The 15,232-nt window shown below is 52.2% G+C and overlaps 1 protein-coding gene across 1 annotated transcript in view; it reads right to left on the bottom strand.

Annotated features, from left to right (window-relative positions):
* LOC144768685 (uncharacterized) overlaps positions 1 to 15,232 on the bottom strand; it is a 9,047,330-nt gene that overhangs the window by 6,690,877 nt on the left and 2,341,221 nt on the right. The gene's annotated exons all lie outside the window — the stretch shown is intronic.

Below are 15,232 nucleotides of genomic sequence, written 5' to 3'. Positions count from 1 at the left end.
TTTCCAAGCTCGTATGCCCAGTGACGGCCGGGTTTTGGTCTGGGGGGGATTCGATTGTACTGCTTGAATTCTGAAAATGATGGCTTGGTGGTCAGACCATACCAATGGTAGTACTGCTACCAAGTCGATGCCCGTGTTGTTTGTAAATAGGCCATCCAGAGTATGCCCAGCTTCATGCGTGGGACCCCTCACCAACTGTTGCATTCCTATTGCTTGCATGTCTGTGATAAGTTGGGCTGTGTCCTTACTTTCCATATCTTCCAACGGAAAATTAAAATCCCCAAGGATTGTATAATCCATGGATCCTATAACTGCTTCAGTGATTTCTGTGAGTGCGGCTAAACATTTTGTGCGAGGCCCTGGTGGCCTATAAACCAATGTCCCTTTAAAAGCTTGTTTCTGCGTGAGATTAATAGCGAACGCAATAGCTTCGCAGTTTAGGGTTGGGATATGCTCAAATTTTGTCCGATAAACATCTTTATGGATGATGGCTAAGCCACCACCTCGCCCAGAAGTTCTATCTTGTCTAACGACACAATAGCCTTCAGGGGTAGCCGAGACAAAGTCTGGGCCTGACGCCTCGTCTCCCCAGGATTCGGTAATGAAAAGAATATCCAATTCCTGGTTGATAATACATTCCCTAATAGATAAACTATGTTTGGGGAGGGAGCGAGAGTTGATCAATGCTGCTCTAAAATGCTGTCCAGTTCAAAATTGAGCATTGGTAATTGGGGGAGAATAAGAAGTGTGATTAGCTGCAGGTAATGGCAGCGGGAGGGTATAGTGACAGTTATAGTGAATTGGCCCTGAAGAATAGTACCTGCAGTAAGTTGCAAGCTAGCCCCCGCCCCTATGGCACGTAGTGGGGGGGATCTTCCTGGCATGGTGCGGCCTCCTGTTGAGGCCCCCAGTGGGGCTACATTGTGGGTGGTGGGGGCGCAGTGGAAGACACTGGAGGCCGTGGATGAGGGCCGCCCGCTTCCTGCAAGGACAGGGAGTCCGGAGTGTCCTCCCTCTTTTCTCCACCTTTCTGCCCGATACTGGCTGAGCCGTGCCAAGGAACTGCGCCGGCCGGGTGCAAAGCAACGGGCCTGCTGGACCCGGGACCAACACCATGCTTGTAAACAACCAGACTGGGAGGCAGAGAGGACAACAGAGAAGGGTGGTGGTGGTGGGTAGTCAGGAGGAGAGTCGATAAAGTGACCTCTCCTCCAACCCGCTTTCCCCTCCCCAAATCTGTAGGCCAGCGTAATTAAGTGGCTGGAACCTCGGGCTCCTCCCACCCATGTTCCAGCCGTAAAGAATGTCTGAGAAACCTTACTCCGAGTAAGGATGAATTCAACAGCACACCTGGGAGGCGATGGCACACCAATAAGTAGTTAGATGTTTAGAATCCAATCAAAGTAGTTTGGGTCGATGTCATCTTTTGTTTATTAATCAAATCATATTTCATCATATGACAGCATATCCAATGGTAGGTACAATGTCAGAGATCCAAATTATTCAATTATTTGACTGTGTAGCAGTACACTGAGACATCTGTCCCCGATGCATTTCGAGCCAATGGCTCTTCTTCAGGGGGAATGTTCTGGAAAAAACATGTAAAACATACTAAGGTCTTTGTCCTAGGGCCAGAGGGCGACATATAATAGTGAACAAAATACTATGTTACATTGTAGGTAGGGTGAGTGCTATAATAAATATGTGGCAAGTGCCATGGCGCGATTGAAATGGGTGGGAGGTTTCTGAGGGAGATATGAAAGGTGTAATGTTCCGAGGGGGAAGGGGTGGAGGGGGGGTCGAGTGGCTGATTGAACTAGGTGACTAGCACGGTAGGTCCTGGGAGCAAAGGTAGGATGTGGGCTGTGGGGCAATGGCACAGTGTTTTCTCCCTCGACATGGGAAGAAAGGTCAGTAGACGAAGTAGTCGTGATGGGACAAGAAATGGCAATTTGCAGACAAACTCGTGCAGCCACTGCCGGTTTCTGCTTTGTTCAGTATTAGGACCAGCCATGGGGGTAGAATGAAGCAGGGTGATGTGCCCGTTGCTGAAGTGTCAGGCTGCCAGAGTGAGCCCCAAGCGATCTGTTTCCTACGTGCCACGGTGAGTGACTCGGGCCAGGCCCGAAGGACGCCATGTGGGGTGAGGTTCTTTTGTAGTGACTGCTTTGAGACCGTGTCAGCAGCTTGGGACTAAGATGATACGATGGTTCTCGGTCGAGGGTGGCACAGGGCCGGAAACGATGGCAGGGGCTCACGTGGGGGCAGTGTAGTGGGAGTCCACCATAGTGGGAGTCAAACAGGGTCAGTGCAGTGAGGTTCAGACGACGGTCAGTGCAGGAGGGTCACAAGGAGACGGCGCAGTGGGATTCGCGTGGGTCAATATAATTGGGGGTCAGTGCAGGGGAGATCACAAATGATGGCATTGTGGGGGCTCAAAGGCGGGCAAAGCAGGACACTTCACATGGGCAGTGTAGTGTGGGGGGGTCAGTGCAGATGGGTACCCGCGAGACGGTGCAGGGAAGTAAGTCCACACAGAAATAGAGCACGCAGGTTCGCACGAGACAGGGGAAGGGGGGCTCAAACGGGGTCAGTGCAGGGTGGTTCACACTAGACGAGGTAGGTGGCCCACAGGGAGACACTGGAATGGGATTCAAACGGGATCGGTGCGGGGTACGTTTACAGGAGAGGGTTCGGCGGGAGCTCGAAAGGTTCACACAGGGGTCCTCGCACAGGCTGGACGGTGGGTTCAGCAAAGCACGGCTCGGACGGGGGGCATGTTCCGTCCTTCTGCCTTTTAAAGCTTTCTGTACAACTGGAATGCGAGCCGAGGACAGCGCGGCCTTCCTGGGTAACACAATGCTGTGCCCCGACTTGCCTCTTGTTGACTGTCTCTTTTCTGTCACCCAGGGCGGGGGCGGACAGCACAGCGTGATGAATTCGGCGACATTGGTTACTGATTACGACCCTCTTTGTCTCGCACTGCCCTCCCCCACTCGCACACCTTTAGGATGGGCAAGGGTGACACTCGATGGTGCACGGGAACAGATCGAGTTACCACTTCTAAATGCCTCATAAGGAATGAACAATAGGGAAACTGTGGGGCGAAATGAAAGTCATCGATTCTGGAGAAGGGTCACACGCGTCCCGCCGGAAGTGAAGAGAGTGTAGTTTATAAAAAACATACTAATTCTCCCCCACCCCTCAGGAGATACCACAGTAGAGTGGTGCCCAACTTACTTGACAGCGAGATTATTACTGATTTTAGTAATGCCTGACCCGGGCCCGTGTCCGTATTTGTACGCAGTCAAGCACAAAATACACTGAGAAGCTCCCCGTCATTTTGGGATTCGGGGGCGTGGTTTTCTTTCTCTTCTCTTCCCATTGGCTGGAAGGTAAAATTCCAGCCAATGGGAAGAGGAGAGAAAGAAAAGAGAAAGAACGCAAACCCCCCCCCCTGAATCCCAAAAAGACGGGGCTTCAACGGAGTGACGCCCCTTCTCCTCCAATGGCTGGCCAGCATTTATGTGGCCAGCCAATGGAGAAGAGGGGCGGGTTCAAGCCCCACTCTCTGAAACATCAGTATTCTCCCAGCGAGAGCTGCGCAAGCGCAGCATTCGCTAGGCGAAACCTAAAAAGGAAGAACATTTCGGATATGATTTGGTTGTTAAAGTTTCCCCTCATCAGTGACAACAAGGGGATCTAAACTGCCAACATCTCCTGCTTGTAACATCTGGCATTCATGAAGAAGAACGGCCGTCCTGGAAATACTCTCCTAAACCATTTCCCTATCTAGGCGTACTGTTTGATCAGAAAGGGACCTGGGGCATGCAGGTAAGAGCAAAGAGGCTGGCTGTTATTAGATCATCATCAGCACTCTTGGGCTTTGCTGGTAGGCTAGGGGCTAGGCCTATGAAAGCTCTGTTAAATATCTATAAGAGCAAATCTGTGGCCATTGCGCTATACGGTTCCGCATTGTGGGGGCATGTAAATTTGGAATCAATCCAGAGAGCAGAGAATAGATTCATTAGAACCCTGCTTTCTGTACCACAGTCGACCCCAACCTACTCCATCCACAAAGAAGTGGGCCTACACTTTTTGTCTGACACGTTGAGCATGGCCCCTCTGATCTTTTGGTTGAAAATGTGGACGAATGAAGAACTTCCTTTAAATCATAAAATCATGTCTGACGTCTTGTCTCTGGACAAATCTAATAAGATCCCTTGGTTGGCCTATTTGGCTAAGGCATTCTTAGATCTGGGACGTCCGGAGCTTTTTTCCTCCCCTGAGAACATTAAGGCTCATGACATCGATTTTGTAAAAAAGTCTTTTATGGGAAGGAAGGAAGCACGCCGTGAAGAATGTGAATTGGCGAAATCGTCAGTAAGGGAACATTGCCTACTTGTTAACTCATCTTCACTTGCACCTTACCTCAGTTTCGTTACAATTCCCTTCCACAGGTTCCTTTTAACCAAGTTTAGATTTAATTTGTTACATTTTTATTTAGGCTCTTTTAAAAGCTGGCAGAAGCCGGAATTAGCTCCGCCCTGTAGCTGCGACCAGTTCTCTGTACAAGATACAATGCATTTTGTCATGTTTTGTGGGTTGTATTTAGAGCCAAGAAAAAAATATTTGTTCCCTATTCTTAAAGAGGCTGGCTTCACTCAAGTGAGACCGGCCCTGCTCTTTTTACAATTATTGCCCAATCCCCACATCACCTTTTGCATAGCTAATTTTCTGGTAGCCGCCTCTAGGGTGAAAGCTGTCTGCCAAGATTCGCCTTAAAACAAATGTTTTATTACTTATACTCATTTTCTGAATGTAATACTTTCTTAACCGTTTGTAAAACTTTTTAATTGTCTATATATATTTACTGTTTTTTTAAGAAAAAGGAAGAAAAAAACCTTGTATGAAATGTTCTTACATTTTTTCTCCACTTTGTATGGCTTTTAATAAGTCGAATAAAGATATTCTGACTGACTGACTACTCTCCTAAACCTAAAGTTTACTCTGCCAAGAAGCTACACCTCGCACAAGAAAAAACCTACTAGTCAAATAACATGCCCGCGGTGGGCGTCGCTGTTCCGCGTGCAAGAGCGGTCACAACAAAGGGCTCTGCTAGAATGGAAAAATACACAGAATCCCTGCCAAAGAAATTGTTGTTCAGTACAGAAGCTCATTTGTATCAACTCTCTGACAGGCCTTGATGTTAGAATGCACTTCTTTGCTGTGCATTGCTACTGCGTGCACAGATGGAGAAAGTTGGTGGTGAGTTACACTGGCAAAATATTAAGACTCGCCTTTGCACCGCTTGAAGTATGCATGCCGTCCACTGGTATGAAAGCAAGGCCTTAACAAGCATTGGCATAGCCAATAGGTCTCGCCTTTGGGAACTTCTAAGTGTTTAGCCATGCAACAGTTGATGTTGTTGCACCAAGGATATTGTGCTGCATAACTTAATACTTATAAGGTCCCCAAATGCGAAACCTATTGGCTATGCCAGTGCTTGTTTATTCTACTAATAATACCAATACCTGGGTAGAATAATTCTCTGGCACTAAGATAAGTAAAACAAAAACCTTTCAAATGTATCTTGTATGCGTGCTTGCAATTTAGTGTGTTGTATGGGAGAGTGTGTGTGTATGTGCAAGTGTGTGTGTTTGTATGTATAAGAATGCATGTGCAAGAGAGAGTCAGTGGCAGATAGTGAGAGAGAATGCTTGAGAGGCAGAGTGACTGCAAGTGAAAATAAATGAGAATAAGTATGCATGATGTGAGAAGTTGGCCTGGTATATGATGTTCACTATTCTAGTGAGCACCTTGCACTAGTCCACACAACCCTTATGGTGATGGTTGTAAAGTCAACCTTATAGACCAGCTATCCTAGAGGTAGCATGGACAAAAGCAGTCTTAGTCTAAACTCAAGAGGGCATGTGAAGCCAGCTGTTTTACCATATGCAAACCTTTTAATACCAAATGAAACGACAGCACACAGGTTATATATTCAACATATATATGTATTTATTTCTAAATAAATCCCCTTAACTCTTTATGAGCACAGGAGCACAAGCATATAACAAGTAACTTAATATAACATACAAAAGTTGCACAAATATGGATAGGCCCTGGTGGCCCGTTAAACTATATACTAAAATAGTGGTATAAGAACCACGTCACGAACAATGGTAAGGCCTAGGGAATCGCTGGGGCTACACTGGACTAACAGCAGTTAGGAAGTAGGAGGCCCACAGGATGCGGGTGCAGTTCTAAATGCACACGCGTGCACCTATAGTAGTCAATGGGTGCGTAAAGTTAGAAAGTTGCAGATTTGGAAGTCTTCCGACTGGACTAGAACTTACCCACTTAAAACTAGGACACTAGGGATGTAAACCTCTACAGGAGCACCGCAGTACTCGCGTTACCTCACCCACAGGAAGCGGGTACATAGGTGTCAAAGTGTGTCGGGTTTCGTCGTGGAGTTCTATGGAGCCTTGGAGAAAAGATGCTGCAGGCGACAAGGAGAGAAGAGTCCGGTTGGATCCAAGGGTGGATCGAAGATGTAGAGTACCTGAAAGCAGAGGGGACAGAGTCTGGGTCACTAGCCAGTGACCAGGAAGGAACCAGGCGATGTCGGGTTGCAATCAGGTGATGTCGTGAAGCTTGTCTCCGCTGCCACGTGGACCAGGAGGTGTCGACAACGACCAGGAGCTAGGCACGGACTGTCCCACAAAAGTTCTTGCTGATGGCGGTGTCGGTTCTCGATTCGGAATCAACAGGCCTTGGCAAATGCAACCCACGCAGGAATCGAAGATGGCTTCTGGATCAGACCAGCAAGGTCTGATGGGCTGCTCCTTTTCAGGGGAGCAAGGGCCAGTCTGGAGCAACCAGACCAGCGTTGAAAATGTAATGGTTCGTCGTCACAGAGGCCACTAGCCAACAGGCAAGTGACCAGACAGACGTGTCGAGCAGGAAAATGCAAAAGGGCCCCACGCAGCACTCTGTGAGTGTGGAGAGGTGATCTTCGGTGCAAAGGATGCTCGGGGCTGGGGCTTCTCAATCCCCAATGCACAACTTCGAGGGTGGCTCAGAAGTTGCACGGAAAGCGTTTTGCTGGCTTTCCAAGTGGCCGGTCCCACGTCTCTCGTCGCCTCCATGGGTCTCAGCTTTGCTGTGGCTGTGGATCGGGCTGTTGGATGTCTGGAAGTCCGGTTCTTGTCAGGCTCTGTCGTTCGAGCTCCGGCGGGAGCAACGATAAAGCAACCGTTGAGCGCTTGATGGTGCCTGCTTGCACAGGGTGGTCACTCCTTGACCACAAGGGAGATTCTTCAGTCTTCTACGCCGAGTAGGATGTCGAAGGGTCCAGAGTTTCGTATCAGAGTTTTAGTCAGGATTATCTAAAGTCTTGGGACACAGCTCCTACCTTTATTTTAAATCAAGGGGCTGGATTACCTGCTAGGTCCCTCCTATGGGTGGGGCCCAGGAAGGGGGTGGTTACACCCCTTTCCCTTTGTCCAGTTTCGCGCCAGAGCTGGGGCTGGAGTGCCCCAGCACCGGTTTGACCTGGCCTATGCATGTGACACCTTGTGTGCCCCAGGCAGTGTCTCCTTTCATTCAGCCCTCCCTGCCCCAATCCACTATCTCCTGTCTGCGGTGGTGCTAGCACCTCCCTGTGACAGGAAACCTATTGTCCAAGCCTCCCTCGCTGGAAGGGCTCCCAGCAGCAGGAGGTCAGACTTGTGTCTGTGGCAGCAGCATCCATTTTGTGATGCTGAGGCTCTGGTTAACTTTAACCGGGTTTAAGGAAAGTAACATGCCTTCTCCCTCTAGAAGGGTGGAATGCTACCCCCCGTCGCCAGAACTGGCGAGGGGGTAGTATTCCAAACACACCTTACACGACATCTTTTGATAAAGCCAAACCAAAGATAGCATTTAACCGCGAGGTTTATAATGCACTTAAGAGTATATGCTATGGCAGTATCCTGGAACAGCTATAAGGACATGTTTCCGAAAGCTGTAGACAAGCTCAGCTCATGCTAGAGCACCATCTCACATAAAACCAAGCACTCTGCCTTCAGGATTGTTAAGGCCTGCCATAGGAGTGACTTATAGGTGCATATGTGTCCAGATATAGGGTTAGACATAGGTATACTATATCTAAGCAAGGGGTGATTACACGACCTTGCCCCAGCTGAGTGATCAGCCAGTTGTGTCAGTTTGGATGGCCATCCAGGGGTGGCAAAATATATGCTGCAGCCCCTGGTAGGCCTTGGGTGCACCTATGCCCTGGGTACCGATAGTACACTATACAGGGGCTGATAAGGTGACTCAATATCCAATTAGTTATGTACCTAGGGTACATGGAGTCCATTTTACAGGGAGAGCAGATAGCCTGGGGCCCTGATTAGCAGGATCCCAGGCCAACTAAGTCGAAAACCAGCTAAACACAAGGCAAAAAATCTGGGGTAACCATAGTCAGGTATCCACCTTCCTACACAACCCCCCCAAACGAAAGGAGATAAGGCTATCCTTGACCAGGTAAGCCTATATTGCCTAAGTGGCCATATTAGGAAGTACCTGCACTAGCATGGTTACCCCCTATCTCATGGTCCACTAAGCAATCCCTCGCCCTAGGGGTATCAGAGGGTCTCCACCATAGGGAATCTGTACCTGTGGTGTGTTTTGGCAAAGTCAAAGGCTGGTGTTGAGATGGAGGACTGAAGTGAGGCTCCACTAATGTAGGGCTCAACTTCCTCCAATCACTATCCACCATACATGCCTTTCTTTCCATGACTGAGTTGCACTGTGCTCCCAGGGTCAACCTCTGGCTGCCTACAGCTGGAGGCTGGGTCCCTTTTGTTGGCTTACTGGAGGGACAGGTCAGGTTTGGGGCCTTTGGGTCCCATGTTTGGCTGTGCCCAACAGTGTCCATCTGGGGGAGGTTCCTAACTAAGTGTAAGGGAGATCCCTCAGGAGTTTTTGAAGTTTTCACCTTGCTAGGGGTGCTAGCTTTGGTGCCCCTAATCTGCTGATGGGGGTGTTCTTGTGGACAGGGGGCCCCTTGGGGCCCACTGGCCTCCCTGACCTCTACAGCCCTGGGCTGACTGAGGCAGGGTAGAGAGGGGCAGGTTACCTGCTCCAGACTGGGTTCCATCTTGGAAGGGTCCACTGACATCAGAGGCTCTGTCAGGCCAGGCCTGGCTACCTCTGGGGCAGTTTCTTCACAAGGGGTAGGGTCAGTTCCCTGAGGAGGCTGACTCTCACCTAATGTCTGGTGGGAGGGAGACTTTTCTTCCTCCCCAATACTCTCTGTCTGAGTGGAGTGATCCATAGTTTCAGGCTTCACGACACTAAAATCTGTCTGAGTTTGGGCTTTGGCCATCACAGCCCCACCAACCTTTTCAGGAAGGGACTCAGTTTGGGTTTGGGCTGTTACCATTACAGCCCTGTCAATCTGTCTAGGGAAGGAGTCTGCTTGAGATTGGGCTGGGACTAGCACAGCCCTACCAACCTTTTCAGGGAGGGCATCCTGAGCTGGGGCTGTGGCCATCACAGCCCCACTAACCTTTCCATGGAGATTTACCATTTTAGAATGGGTTTCTTGTTCCACCTCAGCCCAGAGTGAGATTTCCAGATCATTTCCTAGTAGACAATCTACAGGCAAGTTTGTAGACACTGCCACTCCCTTGGGGCCAGTGACACCCCCCAGCTGAGCCCCACTAACCTTTCCATGGAGATTTACCATTTTAGAATGGGTTTCTTGTTCCACCTCAGCCCAAAGTGAGATTTCCAGATCATTTCCTAGTAGACAATCTACAGGCAAGTTTGTAGACACTGCCACTCCCTTGGGGCCAGTGACACCCCCCAGCTGAGATTAACTACTGCCATGGGATGATCTTTCTACACTCCATCTATGTTGGTCAACTGGTATGTGGCCCCAGGTAAAGGTTGCCTTGAGGGGACTAGACTCTCAGTCACCATAGTGATGCTAGCCCCTGTGTCTCTGTAGGCCTCAAATTGCTGACCATTGATGAGGGGCTCCTGTCTGTACTTGCTCAAAGTGTTGGAACAAGCAGTGAAGTTGGCAACCCCCATGCCATCTTCACAGACAAGAGTAGCTATGTTAGGGGACCGGGTTAGGCCAGAGTCCACCTGAGTTCCCAAAGCAAACCCAGCCAAATTCTTGGGGGCACTCCACCACCTGGGGGATTACTGCTAACAGTAACATGAGGTCTGGGAGTATTACTTGGGGGAATGTTTTCCTTATTGTTGGCCCTTGGGCAACTGTTGTCAGTCTTCCAGTGGCCAGGCTGTTTACCGACATGGCAATAAGGTTTCTTTTGGTTAGAGGCAGTGTTTTGGGACCCAGCCCCAACATTGGAGTTTTGGGGCCCTGTGAAGGACTTGTCGAACAAGTTACTTACCTTCGGTAACGATATATCTGTAAGAAACAGTAGTTAGTATTAGATTCCTTACCTTAGAATATCCCCAGGCGTCAGTCTGGATCCGGAAACTTTTGCGTAGCAGTACCCCTGCGCGTCGGTAGGCGTCGTCTGCAGGCGTCCCCTGCGGCTCCGCGTCCGTCGTTGGCGTCGTGCGTCGTGATGACGTCGCTGGAGTATATAGACGCCGCCTCCGCGCGCTGACGTCAGTTCTTTGCACACAGCTTTTCCGCGCCAGAACACGCAGAGCCATGTAAGAACCAACACTGGTGCCATGCGAAACTAGGGCCCTGAAGGGGATGACCTTAACCCTATGTATCAGTTCGCAGAACGGGGAGGATGGGTGGGGCGGTAAGGAATCTAATACTAACTACTGTTTCTTACAGATATATCGTTACCGAAGGTAAGTAACTTGTTCATCTGAAAGAAACAGGTTAGTATTAGATTCCTTACCTTAGAATAGATACCCCAGCAATACCAACCCCGGAGGTGGGTCTGCGAACCAATACAGCTTACACCAGAAAGTCCTGGAGGACAGAACGGCCAAAGAAGCCATCCCTCCGGACTTGACTGTCCAGGCAGTAGTGCCTTGCAAACGTGTGCAGCGAGGCCCACGTAGCTGCCTGACAAATGTCCTGCAAGGGGACTCCTCGGCCCAGGGCAGTAGTAGCCGCCGTGGCCCGAGTGGAATGGGCCCTCAGCCCAACATGAGGATCCTTCCGAGCCAAAGAGTAGCACGCTTTGATGCACAGGACGACCCACCGAGAGATGGTCCGTTTATGCACCGCCCGTCCCTTCTTCGCACCCACGTAGCCAACAAACAGTTGGTCATCCACCCGGAACTGGCGAGTGCGATCCATATAAAATGAAAGCGCACGTTTTGGGTCCAGACGATGGAGCCGCTCTTCATCCTTTGAAGGATGCGGAGGCGGGAAGAAGGAGGATAAGGCGATGGACTGCCCGATGTGAAAAGCAGAGACTACTTTGGGCAGGAAAGAAGGTCTAGTTCTCAGAACCACCTTGTCTGGATGAATGGACATGAAAGGAGGTTTGACAGAAAGAGCCTGGAGCTCACTCACTCTCCTGGCAGAGGTGATGGCAACCAGGAAGGCCGTCTTTAAAGTCAGGAGACAGAGAGGACAGGAATGAAGTGGCTCAAAGGGAGCACACATCAAGAAGGACAGAACCAGGTTCAAGTCCCACTGAGGCATCACAAACGGAACAGGTGGATACATGTGCGTGATGCCTTTCAAGAATCTCGTAACAATAGGGGACTTGAACAAAGAAGGTTGATCAGGCAGCCTTAGAAAGGCCGAAAGGGCAGAAAGGTAGCCCTTGTTAGTGCCCAGAGCAGAGCCCTGCTGGGCAAGAGAGAGAAGAAAGAGGACAACCTCGGAGAGAGGGGCAGAAAGAGGGTCCACAGCCTTTGCTGTGCACCATGCCACAAATCTGTTCCACCGGCAGGCGTATAGCGCCTTTGTGGAGGGACGCCTGGCTGCCAGAATCACATCACAAACTTCAGGAGGCAAGTCAAATGGCCTCAACTGTCGCCGCTCAATCTCAACGCATGGAGGTGGAGACTGGACAGGTTCGGGTGGAGGACCGTCCCCTGCTGCTGCGACAGAAGGTCCTCCAGAAGGGGCAGGCGGATCGAGGGACCGACTGACATGCTGAGTAGCTCGGGATACCAGTACCTTCGAGCCCAGTCCGCAGCCACAAGGATAACTTGGGCCCGGTCGCGCCTGATCTTCTTCAGCACTCTGGGCAGAAGTGGTATAGGCGGAAAGGCGTACAATAGACCGCAACTCCACGCGCGCCGAAAGGCGTCGCCGTGCGAGTGCCGTCTTGGAAACTCCAACGCGCAGAACTGATGACATTGCGCGTTCTCTTCTGTGGCGAATAGATCTAACCAAGGCTCCCCCCATTGCAGAAAGAGGCCTTTCGCCACGTCCGAGTTCAGACGCCATTCGTGATCCACCGAGCACAGAAGGCTGAGTTCGTCCGCACTGGCGTTCAGAGAACCTGCCAGGTGTTGAACCGTCAGAGTCACGCTCTGACGTTCCAGCCATTGCCAGAGACGCAGAGCCTCCTGGCAAAGGGTCCACGACCCCACTCCGCCCTGCTTGTTGCAGTACCACATGGCGGTGGTGTTGTCCGTGAACACCTGCACCACACTCCCGTTGACAAAGGGGAGGAATGCCTTCAGTGCTAGACGGATCGCCAGCAGCTCCAACAGGTTTATATGGAGCCGTGTCTCCGCCGGAGACCAGATGCCTCTGATCTCCGCCTCTCCCAAGTGGCCTCCCCAGCCCTGGAGGGACGCGTCCGTCACAACCACGTGCTCCGGTTGGGGAAGGGAGAGGGATCTGCCTCTGACCCAATCGCGGTCCGTAAGCCACCACTGCAGTTGTCTCGCAGTGCCCTCCGAGATCAAGACATGGTCGGACAAGTTGCCCTGATGCTGGGCCCACTGAAACTTCAGGTCCCACTGCAGAGCTCGCATCCGCCACCGGGCGTGATGCACCAGAAGGATGCAGGAAGCCATCAGCCACAGCAGCCGCAGCGTCAACCTGACCGAAACCCGGGATAACGGCTGAAAGATGGGAATCAAAGCCTGTATATCCCGGACTCGCCGTTCCGGAGGATAAACCCGAAACTGCGCCGAGTCGAGAACCGCTCCGATGAAAAGGAGCTTTTGAGAGGGACACAGGTGTGATTTCGGCACATTGATGGAAAACCCCAGCTCGTGCAGGAGGTCTGCCGTCATCTGAAGGTGGTGGACGACTGTCTGGGGCGAGCCCGCCTTCAACAACCAGTCGTCCAGGTAGGGGAAGACTGAAACCCCCAACCGGCGCAGATGGGCTGCGACCACCGCCATCACCTTTGTGAACACCCGTGGGGCGCTGGTAAGGCCGAATGGGAGCACGATAAAACTGAAAGTGCTTGTGGCCTACCGTGAACCGCAGGTAACGCTGGTGGGCCGGCAGGACGGGGATGTGAAAATACGCATCCTGCAAGTCCAACGCTACCATCCAGTCTAGCGGGTCTAGAGCAGCCAAGACCTGAGCCAAAGTCAACATCTTGAACTTCGCCTTCCGGAGGAAGCCGTTGACGTTCCGTAGATCCAAGATAGGACGTAGGCCCCCTTTGTCCTTCTTGGGTACCAGAAAGTAGTGGGAATAGCAACCACGCCCTACTTCTGGCCCAGGAATGCGCTCAACGGCCCCCTTGGCCAAGAGGGCCGTAACTTCCTCCTGCAGAAGTGTCAAGTGGTCCCCCGACACACGGTGGTTCTGCGGTGGCATGGCTGGAGGAGTGGTCTCGAAGGGGAGGGAGTAGCCCCTTCGGACGAGCTGCAGCACCCACCTGTCCGATGTGATTGCGCGCCAGCGGGAGTGGTGATGGCGAACCCTGCCACCCACTGGCGTCACATGGGCCTGAAAGCACGGACTAGGAGGATTTGGAGGCCGATGCTGCGGGGGGAGGTGTGGTCTGACCTCGCCGTTGTCCCCGACCGCCTCCACGGCCGCCACCGCGTTGAGAAATGTGTTGCGGCGCGTGGCTGGCAGCACGTGTGGGACCGCCCCTTCCTTGGCCACGAAAGGAGCGAAACGAACCCGTTTGCTGGCGCTGGGTCGAGAGACCCAAGGACTTGGCCGTGACCCTGAAGTCCTTGAAGCGCTCCAGCGCGTGGTCCGCTTTGTCGCCAAACAGGCGACTGCCATCGAACGGCATGTCCATCAAGGCATTCTGGACATCTGCCGAAAAGTTGGCGGACCTCAGCCAGGCGTGGCGACGAATCGCCACCGTCGTGGACATCGCTCTGCCCAGAGAGTCGGTCGTATCAAGACCACACCTGATGGAGTATTTTGCTGCGTCTCGGCCTTCAATCATAGCCTTGCCGAGCTTTGCCCGTACCTCCTGCGGGCATTCTGGCAGCAGGTCCGCGACCGTATCCCACAGAGAGTGGGAGTAGCGGCCCAAGAGGCATGCGGTGTTGCAAGACCGCAGTCCCAAACTCAGGGACGAGAAGACCTTTTTTCCATACTGGTCGTACCTCTTGGATTCCCGGTCGGGCGGGGCCAACGGGAATGCGGTCTGGGAAGTCGAGGCCTGGATCACCAGACTCTCAGGGGTGGGATGGGTGGACAGGAACTTGGGGTCATCCTTACACGGACGGTGGCGTCTGGCCACGTTCCTATCAACAGGCGAACCTGAAGCGGGCCTGGACCACGTGCCCAAAAGAACGTCAGACAAGGCTTCGTTGAACGGCAGCAGTGGCTCCTGTGGGCATGACTGCGGTTTGAAGACCTCAGTGAGGATGTTAGGCCTCACGGCCGCGACGGGGAGCTCAAGGTGTAAGGCCATCAGCACCACTGAATAAGCAGCCCCCTCCTCCGAAGCCACGGTAGGAGGCGAGACAAAGCCAGGGTTAGGAGAGTCGTCCAGACCACTGGCGTCACCCAAATCACCTGTCCAGTCCACATTGTACTGACACTCGCGTGATAGAGGGTCCTCAGACCCCTCCCAACCCTCTCCGTAATCTACATATTCACCATATTCGGAATCAACAATGTAGACATGCTCCCCGGGATCCACAGGCCCCATCGGCGTCGGACTCGGCGTCGGGCGACGCCGGTCCGACTCCGCGTCCGGAGTCGGAGAGGGTATGGGGGCAGCGCCGCCCGCCGGAGCACCGGCGCCGCGCGGGGGCGGCGTCGGGGGCAACCCCGATGGAATCGGCGCCGGAGAGGCCAGTAGACCAGCTGGCGTCGACCCTGAGGGTCCCTGCG

The sequence above is a fragment of the Lissotriton helveticus genome, chromosome 7 (assembly GCF_964261635.1).
Source record: "Lissotriton helveticus chromosome 7, aLisHel1.1, whole genome shotgun sequence".
Taxonomy (NCBI): Eukaryota; Metazoa; Chordata; class Amphibia; order Caudata; family Salamandridae; genus Lissotriton; species Lissotriton helveticus.
Note: the sequence above shows the minus strand (reverse complement) of the source record. Positions and strands in the feature narration are given on the sequence as shown.